This window comes from Podarcis vaucheri, assembly GCF_965113315.1.
Source record: "Podarcis vaucheri genome assembly, chromosome: 8".
Classification (NCBI taxonomy): domain Eukaryota; kingdom Metazoa; phylum Chordata; class Lepidosauria; order Squamata; family Lacertidae; genus Podarcis; species Podarcis vaucheri.
This window is the reverse complement of record NC_138766.1, coordinates 30,696,185-30,716,534: the sequence shown is the minus strand read 5'-3', so window position 1 is coordinate 30,716,534 and position 20,350 is coordinate 30,696,185. Positions and strand designations below refer to the sequence as shown.

General features: G+C 41.7%; 1 long non-coding RNA gene across 1 annotated transcript in view; it reads right to left on the bottom strand.

The window, feature by feature from the left end:
- Nucleotides 1-239: 239 nt before the first annotated feature.
- The window catches only part of LOC309538977, a 43,570-nt gene continuing 23,459 nt past the window's right edge, over nt 240-20,350 (bottom strand). Inside the window, exons 3-4 of the long non-coding RNA XR_014222570.1 lie at nt 5,397-5,466; nt 240-257 (exon numbers count right to left, since the gene is read on the bottom strand). This is a non-coding gene — a long non-coding RNA (uncharacterized lncRNA). The remainder of the gene's footprint in view (nt 258-5,396; nt 5,467-20,350) is intronic.

Sequence of the window (20,350 nt, the reverse complement as noted above, 5' to 3'; positions counted from 1 at the left end):
CAGAGCATAGCAAAAACCCTTATCTCATTAAAAGAGGAGCTAAAGAGACTTTCCTATAGGGCCGCAATCTTGGCTGTCCCTTTGAACTGCATGCTGAGTCAGAAAGGTGAGTGATGAATAGATTTATCTGCCTCTTGAGGCATTTGGGTGGAGTTCCTTTGAGAACACCTACCTGGCTGTACTCGCCACCCGGGTGGAATCTTCCCCACAGAAGCAGATACTCAAGAAGGCATCTGGGACAGCCATAGAAAATTAACCTGGAAGAAGATAAGCGTTCCATAAGCTATTGATGTAGGTTTAAATGATTCAGATAGGTACTTATCACCAAGTTAATCTTGTAAAATGCCCAGGTTTCTTTTTGTAGGAGAGGTGTCATGTAACACAGAGGTAGGCAACCTCTGTGATCCTCCAGATGTTGTTGGATTCAAACTCCCAGGGGTGGTGGGTTTTGTTGCAGTCCAACTTCTGGGCCACAGATTTGAACCAAAACACTATCTCTTCAGCATCAGGTTATGGTTATTCAGTGAACCACTGCCAGTTGCAGGTGCGCCATCTATGCAGGGCCACATAGGAACTATAGGACAACACACACACACATGCCAGGCCGCTGCAGTGTGGGGCAGAACCCAGCATGCCTAGCCTGTTGATAGGTGAGTGTCTGTTGTGATGACTGTGGGTTGGGGAACCCTTTAGAAATTCTGCTGTTTTCCCCATCGTATAGCTCTTTTTGCATCCTTTGGTGTCCTGCCTGAGACTCAAGACCACCTCTTTCCATATGAACCTACCCAGACCCTGAAATCATTTCTGTGTGTTTTTTTATAAGATATTTATTGAGATTTTCAAAGTGTTACAAAATAAAATAAAAACAGAAGAAAATACAAAATAAAAATAGTTAACAAAGTATAAAAAGGAAAAAAAACAAACCCCTTCCAACCATACACCACAATTAAGAACATTTAAAAACAAATTCATTATTCTCCAATCCTCAACTGGATTTTTAAGATCCAATTCCTTTCTGCTCACAAGTCCCCATTTAATGTCCAGTTGTTCAAAGTCTAAGTACTCACGGGTGCTTATTTTAGAGTCCAAATTGTCCCAGGAAAAAGGTAGCGCTCTCCGGCAACGGCTATGCGGCTCCGCTCCGTGGAAATAGCAGTTGACTCACAGCACCGCACCACTTCCCCCTCTTCACTTCGGAGCCCGTTAGTGGGTTCCTTAGCGAGTTGGGGGGGGCGCTAAGGGTGCCCGCCAAGTCCCATGGTCACAGGCTTCATCCGCCTGTGATTTTTAAAGGGTCCCCACTTCGCCGTAGCGGAGAAGACCCGTTTCCCACGGAGCTAGTCCCTCCAGTTCAGAGGGAGTCCGCCATTGCCGATGGCGCCACCCTGAAATCATTTCTGAGGCCCTTCTTTGAGGCCTCCTCCACATGAGGTCCAGAGGGTAGCAACAAGAGAATGGGGCTTCTCTGCAGTGGCTCCCCATCTGTGGAATGCTCTCCCCAGGGAAGTTCGCCTGGCACCTTCATTATACAGCTTTAGGTGCCAGGCAAAAACGTTCTTTTTTAACCAGGCCTTTGGTTCACCTGATTGACATCCTATACCCTTTTAAAATATGGCTCTTTGGGGGAGAGTGTTATCGGGTTATTGTTTGTATTTTGATTTTATATATTGCGATCTTTTCTGTGAACTGCCCTGAGACCTCTGGGTATCGGGCAGTATATAAATTCAATAAATAATAATAATAATTGAGGAGGAACTCCCAATTCAACTTTAAATTGCTGCTGATTGCCTGTGCTTCATGGAGTTCACTGTTCGATGTGGCAGGAGAAAGTCAGCGCTAACCTCTTGAGGGATCCTTGGCAGGAGTTTGGGTCCTCCTCCACCATCCATTTCTGGGGTACAGCACACACACAAGCAAGAAGACAGCACTCTCTCCCCTTGGCATGCACAGAGGGTGTTAAGGTGCGCATTGGGGCTCTAACTGATGTGGCCTGATCCCAAAGCTTCACAACTTCATAGGACAGGGGGGCTACTGCCAGAGCATGCATCTTCCCCACACTTCTGTTCAGACTGCCTTGCAGAGGACTGGCTTCCATTTAGAGGTAGTCTTAGCACCTCCAAAGTGGGCCCTTTGGTCCAGTAGCTGGAGAGGGTCCAAAGTGGAGCCACACCCCTAGTAAACACAGAATTCTAGTTGCTGGGTGCTGGAAACGTCAGAAACGTCTGTAGGGTATTGTAAGAAAGTGATAAATAATAGACAGGGTTGACTCACTAGCAATGTACCCTACAACAGGTGACACTGGCTATCCTGGAAAACAAATCCACTCCTATAGTCCTGTCAGGAACGATGCACTACAAAAGATGTTCTTGGCAGCAATATTGTCTGTTCCCATTCTTCTCCAAGGCTACATATGAAGTCTTTCCTCTGCTCTTCTCCTCCCTCTTGCCATCTTCCGCTCAGCGTGGCTCCCATGCATCCCTCTTTTTGGTGGTGATACATGCTGTATTCAACGCCGTTGGAGGCTGAGAGTTCTCAGCATGAGCCAGATAAACAGTGTTTTTGTCAAATTTCCTAGACTGACGTACTGTAAAGCCAAATCAATGCGTATTTGAAACGGGAGCTGATCAACTCCGCTGCGGCAAGCTCTGAACAAAGATAGGAAAGTGGAAAGCAGATGAATTAGTACAGCGTGCAAAGGCTTTTAGAGAGATTTCTGTGTGTTTGTGGAAGTGGGGAAAAGATGGGGTTGCTCTGGGCAGGGATGGGATTGCATAGATTTTAATTGAACATACAATGCTCTGTACAATGGTAAAAAGCAAGAATGTTTTGATTGCCATTGAACTACCAAGGAAAAGAGGCTAAGTGCTAAATAAATACACCCAGACACTTTGTGGCAAGGGGGAAAAAATGAAGGCAAAGGTTTCACACTGAATTAACTGGGATTGGTCTATGAAATTACTGAAAAATTGCAGTCAAATGGAAAAGAATTAAATATTTTAATGAGAAATTAATTAGATTGTATTTGTCACGGGCATGGAAAGCAAAGTCACCAATATTTGAAATGAAGCAATTTTATGAAAGGAAAGAGTGGAATGAGCATACGCATAAATAGATTTTTTTAAATTTTATTTTTAATTTTAAATACATCTGATAATTTCTAACTCGAATTTGCTTCTAACAGATTAGAAACTGGTAGGACAGTCATTATATTTGTGATGGCAGCCACAAGGTGAAATCCTGGAAACAGTAGCCATGCATGTAGGCTGGCAAAATCCCCATGGCAAGGAAAGTACTATTTATTCTGTGGTAATCAGAGGGGCTAAAGCACTATCAAATTCTCAGGTGTGTGCCCTCTTTTGGGGGGGACCTCAATAATTTGTTTATTTATTTATTGCATTTATGGTCCACCAGTTCCTCCAAGGAGCTTAATAATAATAATAATAATAATAATAATAATAATAATAATAATAATAATAATAATAATTTTTATGTGTACCCCGCCCTCCCCAGCCAAAGCCAGGCTCAGAGCGGCTAACATCATACAAATAACATAGTACACATAAAAACAGGAATCAATTAATCAAAATACATTTTAAGATTAATTCAGACAAATTAAAATCTGGACAAATGGCAGTTATCAGGTTAAGATTGAGAGAAGTTAATACTTGCCAGGACCAACTGTTTTCACTGATCATATAAGGACCTGTGAACAGGCTGGGAAGCCTCCTTCATGCTTGTTCTTATACAAAGGAAAATAGGTCAGACTGCCCCCTGGCCAAAGGTTTATTCCATCCTCATTTAATCTCCACAAGAGCCCTGGGAGGTAGGTTAGGTGGAGAGGCAATGAATGTCCCAAAGTCACCCAGTGAAAGCTTCAAAGCAGAGTGTGGATTCAAACCCTGGTCTCCCAGGTCCTAGGTCCAACATTCTAACCACTACACCACACTGGCTCTCACATATTTTCTAACATTAAAGAATTGAGAGGAATGAACTACGCATTGCAGAGATTGGGGTGTGGTGGCTCTAGATGAAAGCCCACAGAAAGGGATGGCCGAAGCTGACATCCCTGACCCATTCTTCCCCAGACAGCCTCCCCACTTCAGCCCCACAAAAACCGCTCTCCTGGGAGCTGGGTGGATTCTGCTAACTAGGGAAGACTCCAGCGCAGGAGATCCCCCCCTCAGTTATTCATGCCTCAGCCCACCGCTATTAAGCAGGGTCTCCTGCAGTAGCAGCCAGTGGGGTGGCGAAAGTGAGGTTGCATTGCTAACCTGACTTCCCAATGCCAGGAGTCACCCCCGACACTTCTCCCCTAGGGTGAACATGCTCCCCTCCACCAGGAGACTCTCACTCTGAGACAGACACCTTGGCATTGTCTCTCATACCAGGACTGGAGAGACCTCATGAAAAACCCCACTAAACCATGAAGCCAACTGGGTCATCTTGAACCATTCACTTTAATAAAATTGTAGAGTTGGAAGGGACCCCAGGGGTTTTCTAAGCCAACCCTTTGCAATGCAGGAATCTCAGCTAAAGTATCCATGACAGATGGCCATCCAACCTCTGCTTAAAAGCCTCCAAGGAAGGTTCACCTGCCTTCTGAGGGAGTCTGTTTCACTGTTGAATAGCTCTTACTGTCAGAAGGCTTTTCCTGATGTTTAGTTGGAATCTTCTTTCTTGTAACTTAAAGCCATCAGTTCCAGAGCAGGAGAAAGCAAGCTTGTTCCCTCTTCCATGTGACAGTCCTTGAGATTGTTGAAGATGGCTATCATATCTCCTCTCAGTCTCCTCTTCTTCAGGCTAAATATACCCAGCTCCTGAAAACGCTCCTCATAAGGCTTGGTTTCCAAACCCTTGATCATCTTGGTTGCCCTCCTCTGCACATGTTTCAGCTTGTCAACATCCTTCTTAAATTGTGGTGCGCAGAACTGAAGACAGTATTCCAGGTGTGGTCTGGCCAAGGCAAAATAAAGTGGTTCTTTTAGTTCCCTTGATGTGGACACTCTACTTCTGTTGTTGGTGATTCTTTCATTCAGCCTAACCTACCTCACAGAATTGTTGTGCCCAACAGACATCACAGGATTGTTGTCAGGATAAAATTGAATTCGGTAAGCATGAAGTTCACCTGCACCTCCTTAGAAGAAGGGCAGAATATACTTACAACCAACCTATCTCTCTATATATCTACCTATCAATGTTTCAGCTATGGTTTGCAATCATACCATTATATTACATCACCACTATAATTTGAGGAGATTATTTGGACCATGCTTAAAAGAAGAAGATATTAGAAGCAACAGTGATCCTCATACAGACAAAAGCAGAAGATGAATCATTTGAAAAGGAAGCCATGAATCGGGAGAACTCAGTCAAGTTGTTTTGCTGTTGCTACTCACAAAATGTTGGCCATGGAGACGGAATCTGTCCCACCCCGATGTACTTGTCATACCTCCTTCAACTGTGAATCTTTTTTTAAAAAAAAGAAAGAAAAAGAAAAGGCATAACATTTTACCTATCAGAAAGGAGAAGAGACAACCTATGATTATTTCATGATTTAAAAGGATCACAGTGGGCTTCCACCCAGCGGCGTAGCGTGGGTTGTCAGCACCCGGGGCAAGGCAAGTAATTTGCGCCCCCTAACCCGGGGCAAGGCAAGTAATTTGCGCCCCCTAACCCCTAAACTGCCGTCGCTGCCAGCTTCTTCTTGCTGCTGCCTGGTCTGGTCTGGTGTGGTTCTCTCCCGCGCTCAGCGCTGCGCTGGGCGGCCGCTGCACTGTCCCTCCCCCAGATAGTCCCTCGCTCTCTCTCCGCACCACACGCCTGGCACCCACCCCCTCCATAGTGGGCGGCGACCCGGCGGCTCGGCTCGGATTCGCACAGCCAGCACTGCAGTGAGAGAGAGTGAGTGAGCCAGGTAGGGGCAGAGAGCTGCAAGTGTGAGCGCGCGCCCCCAGATGTTGCGCCTGCTGCGGCCGGCCCCCCCTGCACCCCCCACGCTACGCCACTGCTTCCACCGATCTCTATAAGCAAGGAGATCAAAGTGACAATGAGATTTCAGGTACCACTTGAAGGAAGTTATAAGGTGCTGCTGTTGGCTGTTGTTTCTGTCTCACCCCTGGAGTCCTATTTACAGTTTTGTCTTTCAAAGTGATAGCTTGGTATAAAACCATTGTTTTTTTCCCCAAGGCGTGCTCTTTCTTCCCCAAACAAACGGTTTAGTACCTCGCATTGCGGACATCAATTGCTCTAAGATCATTTTAATCTCATGTGCTGTGAACCTTTGAGTTGGTTTTAACAATTACTAACTAGGCTAATTTGTATGGCAACAATTTAGAAGCAAGGTACAAGAAAAATAGAACACCCAAGCTTTGCCTGTTGATGGGTTAAAAAAAAAAAAGCACCACAGAAGCAATTTTAAAAGTTCACATTTGCCTAATCTATAAAACTAATTTATGACTGTGGAAGTAGGAGAAACAAAGGTTAACAATTAATGGCCTGAGTTATTTAAAAATGACTGAGGTAGGCAGATTTTCCTCCCATTTTGATGACTTTTCACATGCAAATGCTGGCTGCATTGTGCAAGAGTTTACAAAAAAAGTAATCTATGCAGATGTAGCATTCCTTGCCCTGCACTAGAGGGATGGAAATGTGGTTCCTTTGGAAACATTTTTTTAAAAAAATAATAAAAATAAATCCAGTATGATAAATCCTTTAACATAGCATGTCTGCTTAAGATTTTGCAATCTTCAGCAGAATGACCTAATTGACTTCATATTGGGCATTGCAACTTGCTTCTCCATGAATTCCGAATCGCATTAAGAGGGACGTGAAATGAGGATCCTGGTTTGTGAAACTTTTAAACCTGTCATAAAAATATATATACCCACTGTTTCAGCTATCTTTGGGGTTACAGTTGAATATGTTTTTAAGCCTTCAAGTGAGTGCCATGTGCCAGTTTAAAGACCAACACAAACCAGCTCTACCTCTTGATAAAGTTCTGAGTAAAGTTGTGTGTCTGGAGCAAGTGGGGAAATAATCATAGAGAGCATTTTTCGGCATGAAAAAGATTTTTAGTTTTTGTGACATGTGGGTTGTCTTTCAGCAGAAACTTCATCTCTCAGCCCCTACATTTTGTCTCCACCACATACAATGGTTGTGTGGATGCTGTCACTATGTATATGTTATTCACTAGTTGGCATTAGACTTGGTTGTATCTGGATGGAGTCCGAAGTTTCCTGTTCTTGCGGGAAGGAAACAATGAAGTTCTTGTCTTCTACCCTGACTGGTGTGTCCTCTGAGTCTTCTGTGTCAATGGAAACAGAAGGAAGTGGTACATTTCTTCTCCCATTTTTCACCCTGTATTAGCCTGCTAGCTGATACAGTGGCACCTTGGTTCTCAGACACCTTGGAACTCAAACAACTTGGAATCCAAACATTGCAAACCTGGAAGTAAGTGTTCCGGTTTGCAAACCTTTTTCGGAAGCTGAACGTGCTCCGTTTTGAGTGTTGCATTTCCATTTTGAATGTTATGCTTCCTGTTTAAGTGCCACACTTCTGTTTTGAGTGCCACACTTACATTTTGAGTGTGACACTGAGGTCTGTCTGTTTTTGCTATTTATTTTGCATTTTTGTTTTTGCGGCACTTTTTTGTTTTGTTTTTGTGACTGTGTGGAACCCAGTTCAGCTACTGATTGATTGATTGATTGATTGGCTGCAGTACATTGTTTATTGATTTCATTTTTATAGATCGGTGGTCTCGTTAGATAGTAAAATTCATGTTATATTGCCGTTTTAGGGGTTATTTTTAAAAGTCTGGAACGTATTCGTCCATTTTCCATTACTGTCAATGGGAAAGCGTGCCTTGGTTTTGGAACGCTTTGGTTTAGGAACGGACTTCCGGAATGGATTAAGTTTGAGATCCAAGGTACCACTGTACTGATCACTAGTGTACGTATAACAACATAGTTTTACTATAATCTGCATTTGTGTTTTGCACTGAAAAACCAAGAGTCTTGTGGAATAAGCTTTCACGGGCCTTCTTTATGCATGAGGCCTTCCAAATAACAAAACATTACTTGCTTTTAATGGATATTTTAAAAGGAGTACAATATTGATTATCACTGTATCTCAGAAATAGTGTGGGATGGTGGGAGTGAGGGGCGGGGAGCGGAATGAAGAATGCTGTATTTCCCACAGACTCCTGTATGATCTTATACAAGTGATAACAGAGAAGAGTGCGCACGTTGGTTCTGTGAAGATCACTGAATCAAGCTAGAGTTAATTAATCTTATCAATCATCTCAGAATAATCAAATTAACAAAAAAAGTAGTCTGATTCCAGACACAGCAGCTGCATTTCATCATATGAACAAATGGTTTTTCCTTCATATTTTAAATGACTGAAATTTGAAAAATAGATTTGTTAACATCATAAAGGGCAGCAAATGTTATTAAAAAAAGTGGTTGGTTAACTTGTCACTGTTCTGTCCCGAAACCTGGCATAATACATACAGTGTGGTATTGATATAAATTGTGTCTTTTTTAGAGAAGGCCAGCATAACGATTCCCTGGGAAAGATTCATTACTGAAAACCCTAAAGTAATTTTCATTTTTCTCCTCCCTCCACAAGATTTGATCTTGTGTACAGCTAAGCATGTCTATATATGCTGTATTACTGCGAGATCTGTATTACTCAGAGATCATAAAAAATGTGCCATTTTTCATAATACAGAATGGAGACTTTATAAACCCCAAGTATGAAAGACTTTAAATTGTATTGAAGCTACTGGAAACATTCAATGTGAAGTCAGTCTTCTGGTCTGATTAAAGGGCTAGACATCTGGCCTGTAGCTGACATGAGATGGAATCTTCTAACCCATTTGTGGCAGTCTGGAAAAAGTCCAAACAGCTTCCTTGAGACAGCTCCAAAGCTAGTGGTGTAAGGCTTATACCAGAAGCTTTTGGGATATGTGTGAGTCTACACACACACAATATCTTAATTCCCCAGATGCATTCATCATTTTCATCTGTTGAAGTCAGTCACAGTGAATTATTTTCCAAGGGCACTCCAGTCACAGAAATTTGGGGAAGGGCTTTAAAACCTGTGAATCTATGCAAGTCAATGGAGAGATCTCTATTCTATCCCCAAATATCCATGCTAGAAGCAACAATGTGTTTGTGTGGGCGGATATTTAAAAGAATATTATTTGTGGTGTGGGAGCTTGTTTATTTTAAGCAAAAGCAATATTTTTTTTTATAGGTCAACAGGGCAATCTCATGCGGTGAGTTCCATTGGACTTTCACTCTGGTAAACATGCATAGGATTTAGAGATGTGTCAATTTCTCATTTTTGCTATTCTTAAGTTCAGTTCTCCACATCAGTTAACAAATTGTTAAAGAAAGAAAAAAGAATCCTCATCAGAATTTTAGCACTAATTTATTTTAATATGCACATTTTTGTATGCAGTTTTGACAAATATACACATTTTCGCAAATAAATTTCACCTTACATAATGCAAATTTGCATGTTATTTTCACTAATATGTGCATTTTTATGCACACTTTACCTTAGTATATGCATTTTGTACACATTGCTTGGCTGAAAAACCACACTGCAAAATTTGGAGAAGTGCAAATTTTGAAGGATGGCGCCATTTCAGTTTGTGTATTGTTTCAGGAAGTGCAAATCAGATAGGTTTTCCTCTAAATGCAAACCAAATTCATTTCTTTCTGCCATCCCTAAAAGAATGGCAGACTTAATGCTTTCTTTCTTACTTTCCTTGGATTCTATGTAAAATATTTATTAACTTGACTATATCATTAATATTACTTTTCTACTCCTCTATTTTAATTTGAACATAAATGATATGTATAAAAATCAATTGGACAACGGTAGAAATCAATGCATATAATAGTGTGTAGTGTTAAAATTAATTGACTCAACTTACCCAAAGTGAATTTGGATGCCAAAGCATTTTGCCTAATGTTTTCCTACAATGTAATTTTCTGGATTTGCAGCAAATGATCACATAACCAAAAGATTATAAAACGACGAGGCATAACAGACAAGTGACAAAACTTTGGCACAAAGCCTTTCCCCACTGCAATCTAATTTAAAGCCTAAAATAAAATCAAGATTATATGTAAAGTGATTAAAAGCAAACGTTAAGTAATACAGTGGGATGTCTCGCTATTTCAAAAGCACATGCCATAAAATTAGAAAGGAACACTAATGCATTCATAAACACTAACCCCTTAATCCAGAGTGGGACATGCTTGCGCATAAATTAAATGCCACAGTTATCAGGATCTAGTCGAAGCAGGAAATGTGTGCTATTCAACTTTAATGGCAGCTTCAGACTGAAGAAGCTAGTATTCAGCCTGTTCTTAGTGTTTCCCTTCTGGAAAGTGTTGCACTGCTGTAAGAATGTTCTATACATATTTGTCAGGTCAGGTGTGGCTTCCCCACAACGGCACTGTCAGTGCACCGAACCTAAATAGCAACACCCTAGTGGTCCTGGGCCCTAAGGAAGTTAGATTAGCTTCAACCAGAGCCAGGGCCTTTTCAACACTGGCTCCAGCCTAGTGGAATGCTCTGCCTCATGAGACCAGGGCCCTGCAGGATCTGATTTCTTTCCGCAGGGCCTGTAAGACAGAGTTGGTCCACCTGGCCTTTGGCTTGGAGTCAATTTGATTCCCTCCCCCTCTTTCTTTTTTCTTTTTCCTTTCTCCTCCTGTGATGAGGCTGCATTTTAATATTTTAATGTTTCAATATTTTAATGTTGTATTTTAATCTTGTTTTTAAGTTGTATTCATTCAACTTGTTTTTATTATTGCTTGTTAGCCGCCCTGAGTCCGGCTTTGGCTGGGGAGGGCGGAGTATAAATAAAAAATATTATTGTTATTATTATTATTATTAATCCCCAGCTTTCATGAACATCTCTGCTATCCATGGGAGAGCTGTTGGGCGGTCGGTCTATGTTGCTGACTTGCTGCATGTAGCACAAAACTGCAGTATGAGCCATACGAAACAAAACCTAGCGGGAGCCTTAGACCTGTGCCTAAATATAGTCCTCCAGGCCAATCTCAGAACTCTCTCCAGTCCACACAAATCCCACCCCTGGCTACAACCCTCACCAGGCCTGGTACAAACCCTCCTCAAGTCACATTCCTATCTGGAATTCAATAAGATGGGAAACCTCCAAGGACAATACCTGGCCGATGGGCCTTTCCCGTTCTTGGTCCTGAGAGCCAAGATTAAATTCACCTATTTTTCTCCATCTGTGGATGTGTTCAAACTTCATGCTCTGGCGGACTCTTCCAAAAGTTATCTCATTGCACCATTTGCGTTTTGGAAGTGTCTTGCCTAATATGAAGAACTTAAAACAAGGATAAAAATAAGGGGCAATTTTCAATGTATTTTTTTTAAGCATACCAATAAATAAAATTTATGTAATTACAGCCTACTGTAGTGAGAAGGGTTTGTTTGCTCTAATCTCAATAATGCAATAAAAAATGTGCTTTCCCTAAATGGGTCCCAGCTGCAAACAATCACAAAGAAGAAAGAAAGAAAATCAACACTTACGATCTAGTAAAGAAAGAAATATTCCAATGTTTTATCTGGAATGAAAATGAAAACAGCTAACAGATATCAATTGCCAAAATGAACAAATAAAATAAAATTTGGTCTTCTCATGTGGTTACTACATATCTTAACTAAAACTCCAGAATCCAAATATTAACATATCTAGTCGATGGAGACCAATGTTGTCAAAGGAACAATGTCGTTCTGTTGGTTATCCTGGGGTGCATTTGCAGTTTTAAAGTAATGGCTTTAGATTACCACATAAATTACATTCAATCACCGTCAAGTCACATCCAGTCTGTAGTTTTTTATTCTACCATTACGCAAAACTGGGGGAATGGGAAGTGTCACAGCAGGGCAGGTCTTGCTCATCAGAGCAAACCAGTCAAGCACATAGCATAATTTTTACCTTACACAATCCTGTCCCTCTCCAGTGTGTTGACCAACTTTAAATTAGTATAGACGAGAACATCCTATCCCCACACAATTTTAGGGTAAGGGCCTCAATAGCAGAAATAGCACACTCCATCCTTGTCTTAAGTGCCAGGTCAAGTAGTTCCCTAAAGCTTTCCAGGACTGCAAAATCAGTAAAATCTGTTATCTAGGTGTTCCATGCAGTGCTAAAATAGATAAAGGCAATCTTAAGGGCAGCAATGGACAGTATAGTGACCTCCTTCCAGCTAAGTCGCTGCAGCAGATGAGGATAAAGAGAGGAAGCGATGCAGCAGTGGCAAGGTCAGTGCAGGGCAAACATACTGGCAGGAATGCCGCATTGGCTCTGCTGGCACGTATGCACCATGCCAGCATGTCCTTTCCACTCTCCATCCCAGTTTGCTGCAAAGACTCAACCAGATGGTGGTCAAGTGAGTGGGACAGCCTCACTACAACATGTGCTGCTGTTTAATATGGGGCATCATCCCAACTCCGCAAATGGCAGACAAAATTACACTTGTTTATCTTCTCTCTCACACACACAAAAGAATAAACCCCAAATAGCTACACCTACCCTCATCAGTAGGAGGGTAGGGAATCCCCAACACAGAACTATACCACATCGCCAGCCAAGTGTGCCACATAATCCCATACATTCTAGAAGATGATACAAAACAATGGGTACAGCTGGAGAGAGGCATAATTGAAAATATATCCACCACAGCATACCCATTCCTCCCAAACAAACTAAGGGAAATCCCCACAACACTATGCACTATACAGAAGCCGGCAAACTGTCCCCAACCCAATGCCCACTAATCCCGCTGGCTCACCACTCATTCTTCCACCACGCAGCACAAAACTTCCAGATAAAAACCTGGCAAGGCAAAGGCTTAAACCACCTAGCAGCCTTCTACCAAAATAACAAATCCACATTGACACAAGAATTACAAGGCAAACTAGGGGACACCCAAATGCCCTGGCTAACACACCACCAGTCACATGCCTTCTCGAACAATCCAGTAGTAAAAGCAGCAGCAACCTAGGCCCTTGACAACCTTTGAAAACCTCCCCCTAACAACAAAGGGATGGTATCCACAATATACAAAATAATGCTCCAAAATCCCACAAACCCCTCAACGTAATCAAAAAAACAATGGGATGACGACAAAGGCTATGAAATTAACCTCACCCAATGGAGTAGAATGTGGTCTAAACATCTCTTTAAATCCATCTCAGCTAAAAGAAAAGAACTCATCCTGAAACTCACTTACAGATGGTACCTAACACCACGGAAACTAGCGCTGATACGCCTAGGAGCCTCACCAAAATGCTGGAGAGGCTGCACCTCCACAGGCACATACCTCCACATGTGGTGGGAATGCCCCCAAAGCCAACTCTTCTGGACATCAGTCATATAAGAAATATGCAAAATAACTAAGCAGGAATTAGAAGTCATCCCAGAACTGGCTCTGCAGAACATCTTCCAAGATAATGATGCCCACTCACATTATAAAGAGCTGGTGAGGCAGAGAAGGAAGGGCCCAGAAGAAGTAGGCAGCAGTGAGGGGCTAGATTTGTGAAAACAGAGGAGGGTTATGGCCCTTGAGATTCATAGAATCATAGAATCTTAGAGTTGGAAGGGGCCCAAGGGTCATCTCATCCAACCCCCTGCAATTTGGGAATTTCAGCTAAAGCATCCATGACAGATGGCTGTTTCTCCAAAATAGAGACCCCTATATCCACACCAAACTTTTAGTTTCAATTTGCTGCTTCTGCTTACCACTGCTTGCTCCTTTCCACTTGCAAAGTCTGTCATAACCTTTATCGTAGTTGTGTGTCAGGATTAGGTCACAGTTGTTGAAAGTGGGAAGTTGAAACTGAAGGCCACTCAGTCAAGAAGTCCACAGTGCACGTGAGACCTGTCTAGTTTGCTAGCCACCAACCCATATTTACATCTTTGCATGTGCTGCTAAAGTTCTGAATAGGATGCTGGGATGTGAAGTGACTTGAAGGAACTTGCACCTGAGTGAACTCTTCAGGGAGGTCGGGTTCATGCTAATTTGAGCTTTTTCAGTAAGTGGTGACCTTGCCCCACCAAACTGGGAAGAACAGGGTTGGACATTCCTCAAAGAGAATGTTCCAACTTGTTTGGATGAAATCAGCCTCCTGATCTTTTCTTTCTTTAAAAAAATTAATAAATAGGAAGAAAGAGAAAAGGAATCCTCAACCAGCTGGAATCTTAATTAAATATCAGTGTATCAAAACAGGAACAATGCAATTTTGTCTGATAGAATTCTGAATTTAGAAGCAGGGTGTGTGTTAAAGGCAGTTATTATTATCAATCATCGCTTCTTTAGAGTGCGGCAGCTGAAAGTTTTATGCCACATAAACTTGTTGGCTCTTGCTGAGCAATACAGCAAGATCTAAGCAACGTCACTCCGTGAATATAAAAATGTTCCAGTAATTTTCTTTTTCTTTTTCAAGCGAGGACATTTAGCGATGCAACATTGCTTCCCGGCTTCATTTTATAAACGTCTGCTGGTTAAATCTCAGAAGGCCTTGCATGCAGATAATTAACCATTCATATCTAATTGACTTAAATATTAACGTTTTCTGGATGGAGGAAACATGTGAAAAGGTTAAATGGCTTGTTGAAGGTCAAAGAAGGATGGAATGGTAGCAAAGAAAAAAGAAAAGAAAAGAAAAAAGCTGATGACAGCTCAGTAATCTCTACCCCTACTCTACTGAAGAGCTGCACTCCGATGCTTTAGGTTTGCAAAATAAGGGACTTGGTGGGAGAAGGTAATTTCATACCATTTTTAGTGTCCTGTACAACCTCACTGCCTAAATCAGGACTAGGCTCATGCACCAAGTGCGGCCCCAGAAGCATTTCCACCTGGCCCTCAGAACTCTCAGGCCACACACCACCTTACTTCATACCCTAAGTGCTTTTGAATCATGACAATGCCTCTTCCTAGTTTGGATGAAGGCTAGCACAGGATGTGTGAGCATCTGTAGAAACCTGCCTACTGCACAAAGGTAACATGAAATTAACATCCATTGCTCCACCCACTGCGGCTTCTGGTCCCCCACCCCAAGATATGGACCTTGCTCTGAGAAAGATGCCACAGCCCTGCACTAAAATGCTAAATTCAGTAGACACACTTTGTAGGGGGCAAATAAGATTAATAATAATAATAATAATAATAAATTTTATTTATATCCCGCCCTCCCCAGCCAAAGCCGGGCTCAGAGCGGCTAACAACAATCAAATAATCAGTACTGTGAAGGTTCAGACGGCACAAATGGAATGTGATCTTCAACCTGAAGCACATTTCCAGAGGGGGAGAAACACCTCAAGAATCTGTATACACACATTAGGGGGAATGGGTACTATACCAGTAAGGATGGAGGGGAGTAGGAATTCAATGAAGTTTTCCATTTACAGGTGAACCTACCTAATTTACATGTCTCTGAATTTTGCATCACAGTTCTCTAGCCAAGCAATAGTGTATGCTATGATTAAATGTGCATTGAAATGCATATATATTAGGGGAAATAACATACCAAACTGAATCATATTAGGGAATATGGCTTTGCAAAAATGTGTACAGTTTGCATAGCAAAATGTGTATATTAGAAGAAATTTGCACTGAAATGCTGGTGAGGACTTTAAAAAAAAAGAAAGAATTGCAAACTGATGTGGAAATGTGGAGATCTGTACTTAAGAGGGGGAGAATGAGCAACCGAAATTGGCAGATTTATCCATCCCTATTTATGAGACCTATTAAACAGATGATGACACTGGAGTGTGATTAAATTACATCCAGTACTCCTATTACTAACACTGTCATAGGTGCCAACTCCCTGGGGCCCTGGGTTCCCGAGCACCCATAAAATTCCCCATGAAGGGGCCAGGCACCCACAAATTTCAGCGCCAGGGCCAAGTACGCTGCATGGCACCCACAGCCCTGGGCACCCACAGTTGTGGGACCAAGTTAAAAGTAAACTAAAGAGCAGAATGATGAGCTTCCACAGAGATGATCACATATTATTTTGTACTTCTTAAGTGGATCATTGATCAACAGCACAGAACTTCCTTTTATATGCAGTGTTGCTTTCCAACTGGTGGTTTTTCATAGTGGCTTGGTTCTCCTAGATAGGCAGCCACAGCCACTTTGTTCCTTAGCCAATTGTGCAGAGAGCCACAATTATCACCATTAATGTTCATCTGGTAAGGGCTGTCGGTTTTTTAAAAGAGTTTCCAGAGGCTTAGAGGCTTTTTCAAGGGCCATTCCCGATATGAACAATTTCACATAAAGGTGTGGTGCCTTGGAACGTAACCCCCATGTAAATGGGGAGTTGCCTGTATATGTCACTGTACAACAGCATGCAACAGCTCCCTTCCTCCTCTCCAATAGAAAGCTGGATATTATTGTATCCATATCTAGGATGGTCTAAAGGAGCAGTTGGTTCCCTCCCTTCAGGGTGTACCCTGATATATGTACCCTGTTCATGATAAAACAGCAATAAACCGATCAAACATACAATAGTTACTAATATGTTGTTGTTGTTTAGTCATTTAGTCATGTCCGACTCTTCATGACCCCATGGACCAGAGCACGCCAGGCACTCTTGTCTTCCTCCTGCAGTTTAGTCAAACTCATGCTGGTTACTAATATGTAATCTCACTGTATACAAATTCTACAAGTGACAATAAAGTATTTCAGTTTCCCATATCAATACACTGCAGCAGATAATTAGCTTTTATGTAGCTAGGATGACATGCTCACTGGAAGAAGGTCACTGACTCAAGTTTGACCACAGCCATGCTCCTGATTCCCTGGAATGAAACCGTTATTTTGCCAGCTGCTTCTGAACCTATCTGATCTTGCATCGCATTCAAGGCCTTTGATTGAAAAGATGCTATCACCTTTAATGTTGCACTCTCTGCAAGAGTACTGAGTCAGGCTCCGTTCCCGAGGTTTTTGATTTGTTTTTGTTTTTTAAGAAAGCCGGTTCAATTTAGCCTTTTAAAATTAAACCACATTTTGGATTAAACCAACACATGCATTAGTGAGTGCTTCATGAGATTCTGTTTATAAATGTCTTGGTGATATGATCTAAATTAGATTGTTTCTGTTGGAGGAGCCCTTTATGCAGAAGCAGTTGCCATGTCCTACATGGACAGCATCATTCTGTTGAGCCCAGGAAGCTCTGAATCCCTTTCGAACTATTATTATTTTGAATTTTTGAAGTCTATTATTTGATCACACGTTAAAGGAATTCAGAATATTTATTCTGAAATCAAAATAGAAACTGAGAGTATTTTATATCAGCTTGCCAAAGCAAATAACTTATCCTAAAAACCAAGGGTTTTCATTTTCATTTTACTAAAATTACATTGGTACAATGCATCTCAAGGCCCCACGTTCTAGACAATTATTTGGTGATGGGAAGAATGAAAATGGCTTCAAGTCTGGAAAGGCCATAGCTCAGTAGTAGAACATCTGCCCCAAATCTGCTCCTGGGTTTTATCCCTGGCAACTCCAGGTGGGGATGGGGTGCCAATCATTATAGATAGATCAAAGGTTTAACTCGATATAAGGCAACTTCTGAAGTTCTAATCACATGGTAGAATTATCACATCTGCTGATATGTGACAAAACAGAGAGGCAACTCCAATAACACAGGGTTGTTTTATATGTGAACAAGAATGCCTTTCTAGAAGACTGTGGCCAGGGTTCAGGACTCACCTTGACATGCCCAGCTGTGTGGTCTTACCCGTGTAAACTCAGTTGAAAGAGTCTTACTACATTAGTAAAGCAACAGTGACTTGAATGCACTATAGACATGCAACACCAGATGGCATCAGAGAGCAGGAAATTTCAAAACGTGGTTTTCCACAGAGATTTTTTCTTTTGTTATAACATTCTATTTTTTTTACTTATTTATAGCATTCCCCCCCCCTGTGTTTAGATCCACCCTTAATCTCAGTAAATGTGTAGAGAATGGCACCCTAAGGCACTTTTGTATACTTAGGTGGTACTCTCAATCCTTCCCTTCCAGCTACACTGCTTAGCCCAATATTCTGTGCCACCTTATCCTCAAAAGAGTGTTTGATTGGACACATACCATACTTTTCAGTGTATAAGACTAGGTTGGTTGTTGTTTTTTTTTACTAAAATAGAATGTTAACAAGGGGGGTAGTCTTATACACAGGGACAATCTCCCCCCATTTTCTTAATTTTGAGCCCCCAAAGTAGGGGGCATCTTATACACGGGGGCGTGTTATACACGGAAAATTACGGTATATGTGACACAGTAGTTGGAATGAGAAGCCTGAAGCAACACAGTTTGTAAGCAGAAGGACATATACAGAACTTTGGAATATGGATCCTAGCCTAGTTGGACCAGCTGGATGGCATTTCCCTGGGAGGACTTCCATTGTGGTTGAATCACATATCCAATGGCTAACCAACGATCTTGATTCTTGTGAAATGCCTTGCATTATATTTCTGAGTGTGTGCAAGATGCTTTTGCGCTTTCGAAAGGACAGTGTGCTATGATTGATTATGTGCCTGTTACAGAGAAGCAGGTTAGCATTGCCCTCCCCTCAAAAAACCCCGCTCACTTTTGTGCATCAATGGCTTAAACTCACCGTGTTAGGATGCAGAGAGATAGAAGCAGGCATGTCTCGTGATTCCCTAGGGATAGCTTAGCAAGCTCTTCATTGACAGATGCCAAGAAGGCAATGTAACAGTAGCAAAGGCACTTTGACTTGATGCTATGGTTTTTTGTTTTTTGAAAAGTTTGCATTTACTGATTAACCTGGCCTCCATGCCTCAACTGGAAGAGCTGTGTTAACAACACAGTCACAGGAAGCCTAGTTACAGTTCACAAATGCACACACACTAGGGATGAGGGGGTTAATTTAAATTTAGTTCACATTTAAAGGAACTGACCTCATTTACTCTTTCCTAAACAGTATGCAAACTGAAGCACAGTCATCCTTCGAAATTCACTTTTCTCCGAATTTTGCAATGCACATCTCCAGCCAAGTAATGTGAACAAAATGCATATACTACAGTGAACTGTGCACATAGATATTTGTGTGTGTGTGCATAAGTGAAAATAACATGGAAAAATGAATTCTATTAGGGGAAATTGCTTCGCAAACATGTGTATACGAAGTAACATTGCATACAAGCTTGTGTACATGAGAAGAAATTTGCATTAAAATACTGGCGAATTTTCACGAACAATTATTATTATTTTATTTTATTTTGATTACAAAGAAAGAGAAACAGAAGAAAAGAAATCTATCAGCTCACACTGTGTATGCAATTCACCACCAATACATCCATCCACATTTAAACATTTGAATCGACATAAGCCAACAAAATATCCAGATAGGTATCCAAACGAAATTGATTTTTATAAGAAGCGTGGTCAAATGCAACAAGGACTTTTTGTAAAAGATCACAAAGCACCGTGGAAATGCAGATAACTGAACTGGGCATAAATTAGAAACTGGGAAAACTTGAAGTTAACATATTCATCCAATACACACGCAGACAAACATTTTAAGAACGAAAGCAAAATGACAACTGGTGGATATGGCCTGATGTTGCAAGCTGAGAATGAAGGCAAGTTCCAGAATGTGGGGGGGGGGACCCAAAACAAAACACAACAGAAATCCCATCAGCACCACAGTTAGCTTACCGCCATATGCCCGGACCAAAGAAAAAAGAAAGAGAGAAACGCCAGCAGCAGTGGTGAGCCTAGGGAGAACTAGTGTCATTAGCCCCTAACCCAGCAGCAGAAGAAACTCATTTAGCCCCACGCTGGACCTTCATTAAGACAGACCTGAACCAGACTGTTGCTGTGATTTTGGCACTGCTATCGCACGCCTCACTGTTGGGGACGCAGCCATATCTCACCTCAGCAGGGATGCCTGGATCGGACGTTCTTTTCATTGACAGATGCCAAGATGCGGGCACAGTTAACAGTAGCAACGGCAGCTTGACTTTACACTGCCGTTTTTATGTTGGCATATAGTAGCGCTAACTGCTAAGCCTTTATGGGAAGATGGGGGGTTTTGTGTGTGTGTGTGTGTTTAAATACTTTGGCTTCTGCAAACCACTGTGCAAAGAAAAACACAAGGCATCTGTAAAAGCTATCATTTAAAGCTACAACAAATAACGAACAACCCCAAAAGCTGCTGTTGACAATCATTAATTCAAACCTCAGGACTTTAATAAAAAATCAATGAAGCAAGAGATATCAATATATTCTAAGCGCAAACCCAAGAGTTCAGCCTCCCCCTACT